This window comes from Hippichthys cyanospilos, chromosome 9 (genome assembly GCF_059441005.1).
Source record: "Hippichthys cyanospilos isolate Australia breed blue-spotted pipefish chromosome 9, RoL_Hcya_1.0, whole genome shotgun sequence".
NCBI classification, from domain to species: Eukaryota; Metazoa; Chordata; class Actinopteri; order Syngnathiformes; family Syngnathidae; genus Hippichthys; species Hippichthys cyanospilos.
In genome coordinates this window covers 1432578-1435000 of record NC_142377.1, presented here as the reverse complement: position 1 = coordinate 1435000, position 2423 = coordinate 1432578, and the positions used below count along the sequence as shown (strand labels likewise).

General features: G+C 47.2%; 1 non-coding gene and 6 pseudogenes across 1 annotated transcript; all 7 read left to right on the top strand.

The window, feature by feature from the left end:
• The window catches only part of LOC148417593 (5S ribosomal RNA), a 119-nt pseudogene extending 41 nt beyond the window's left edge, over nt 1-78 (top strand).
• A 113-nt stretch (nt 79-191) lies between these two features.
• Nucleotides 192-310, top strand: LOC148417592 (5S ribosomal RNA; annotated as a pseudogene).
• A 214-nt stretch (nt 311-524) lies between these two features.
• Nucleotides 525-643, top strand: LOC148417591 (5S ribosomal RNA; annotated as a pseudogene).
• A 113-nt stretch (nt 644-756) lies between these two features.
• On the top strand, nt 757-875 carry LOC148417590 (5S ribosomal RNA; annotated as a pseudogene).
• An 82-nt stretch (nt 876-957) lies between these two features.
• LOC148417589 (5S ribosomal RNA) lies at nt 958-1076 on the top strand (annotated as a pseudogene).
• Nucleotides 1077-1189: 113 nt separating this feature from the next.
• LOC148417588 (5S ribosomal RNA) lies at nt 1190-1308 on the top strand (annotated as a pseudogene).
• A 113-nt stretch (nt 1309-1421) lies between these two features.
• Nucleotides 1422-1540, top strand: LOC148417587 (5S ribosomal RNA). The gene has a single exon (XR_015866831.1). It is a non-coding gene; the product is annotated as a 5S ribosomal RNA (ribosomal RNA).
• The last annotated feature ends 883 nt before the right edge of the window (nt 1541-2423 follow it).

The window sequence follows — 2423 nt, the reverse complement described above, 5'->3', positions numbered from 1 at the left end:
ATCATGGAAGCTTAATAAGGTCGGCCCTGGTTAGTACTTGGATGGGAGACCGCCTGGGAATACCAGGTGCTGTAAGCTTTTACACATTTTCCAATTAGGACCTGAGATATCTCTTACAAATTGGTTTGTTTTAAATGGTTCACACCCTTCTTTTGCCTCTTATAAAGCATGCATTTTTAGCTTTTAAAAGCGCTTACGGCCATACTAACCTGAGAACGCCCGATCTCGTCCGATCTCGGAAGCTTAGCAAGTTCCGGCCTGATTAGTACTTGGATGGGAGACCGCCTGGGAATACCAGGTGCTGTAAGCTTTTACACATTTTCCAACTAGGACCAGAGATATCCAATTAGCACGATCTCTCCTGATTTCGGAAGCTTAGCAAGGTCTGGCCTGGTTAGTACTTGGATGGGAGACCGCCTGGGAATACCAGGTGCTGTAAGCTTTTACACATTTTCCAATTAGGACCAGAGATGTCTCTTACAAATTTGTTTGTTTTAAATGGTTCACACCCTTGTTTTATAACCGCTTACGGCCATACTACCCTGAGAACGCCCGATCTCGTCTGATCTCGGAAGCCTAGCAACGTCGGGCCTGGTTAGTACTTGGATGGGAGACCGCCTGGGAATACCAGGTGCTGTAAGCATTTACATATTTTCCAATTAGGACCTGAGATATCTCTTACAAATTGGTTTGTTTTAAATGGTTCACACCATTCTTTTGCCTCTTATAAAGCATGCATTTTTAGCTTTTGAAAGCGCTTACGGCCATACTAACCTGAGAACGCCCAATCTCGTCCGATCTTGGAAGCTTAGCAAGTTCCGGCCTGATTAGTACTTGGATGGGAGACCGCCTGGGAATACCAGGTGCTGTAAGCTTTTACACATTTTCCAATTAGGACCAGAGATGTCTCTTACAAATTTGTTTGTTTTAAATGGTTCACACCCTTGTTTTATAACCGCTTACGGCCATACTACCCTGAGAACGCCCGATCTCGTCTGATCTTGGAAGCCTAGCAACGTCGGGCCTGGTTAGTACTTGGATGGGAGCCCGCCTGGGAATACCAGGTGCTGTAAGCATTTACATATTTTCCAATTAGGACCTGAGATATCTCTTACAAATTGGTTTGTTTTAAATGGTTCACACCATTCTTTTGCCTCTTATAAAGCATGCATTTTTAGCTTTTGAAAGAGCTTACGGCCATACTAACCTGAGAACGCCCGATCTCGTCCGATCTCGGAAGCTTAGCAAGTTCCGGCCTGATTAGTACTTGGATGGGAGACCGCCTGGGAATACCAGGTGCTGTAAGCTTTTACACATTTTCGAATTAGGACCAGAGATATCTCTTACAAATTGGTTTGTTTTAAATGGTTCACACCCTTCTTTTGCCTCTTATAAAGCATGAATTTTTAGTTTCTGTAACAGCTTACGGCCATACTACCCTGAGAACGCCCGATCTCGTCTGATCTCGGAAGCTTAGCAAGGTTGGGCCTGGTTAGTACTTGGATGGCAGACCGCCTGGGAATACCAGGTGCTGTAAGCTTTTACACATTTTCGAATTAGGACCAGAGATATCTCTTACAAATTGGTTTGTTTTAAATGGTTCACACCCTTTTTTGCCTCTTATAAAGCAAGACTTTTTAGTTTTTGTGACAGCTTACGGCCATACTACCTTGAGAACGCCCGATGTCGACTGATCTCGGAAGCTTAGCAAGGTCTGGCCTGTTTAGTACTTGAATGGGCGGGATTGTGATGGTCAAAAACCAGGTTGTCGGTCGGATCTAGAGTGGGCATAACGTGAAGGAGCGGCATCACGTGGTCCAAGGACGCGTCCGTTATCTCGGCTAGAGCGGCCATTATTTCTGGGTTGGTGTGGATCCTTCTCTCGTCCATATGCAGCACACGGAGCCCTCGTAGAGACGTCACTCGGCTCAGGGCGACGTACGCCATGCCGTGCTCAAAGATGCCTTCCAGTGACACCACCGCTTCGGATGTGGTCATTCCTTGGACTTTGTGGATCGTGCAGGCGAACACGAGCTTAATGGGGAACTGCAAACGCACCACTCCTGGCCGTTTTAACTTCTCCTCTTGCCTGGCGATGTAAACGGTGTTATCAGCAGCACCAACATTTTTCGCAGCTTCAAGCTCCAGCCCAAGTTTCTGAACGCGTGCACCGTCGGCATAATGCACCAATTTGACAACTCTCGCAAAGGAACCGTTGCACAAACCCGCCTGCACATCGATATTGCGGGTTACCATAACCCGGGCGCCGACGGCCACCTTTATCGAGTCCGGCAACTCGTTCTTTGCCCCTTGGACGGGGGCGGCTTGTCTCGCCATTCTGCCAGTCCTTTGGTCTTTCTTGTAGTCGTCTGCGTCGATGGTCACAATTTCCTCGTGAAGCAGATTCAGCATCTGACTGTTAT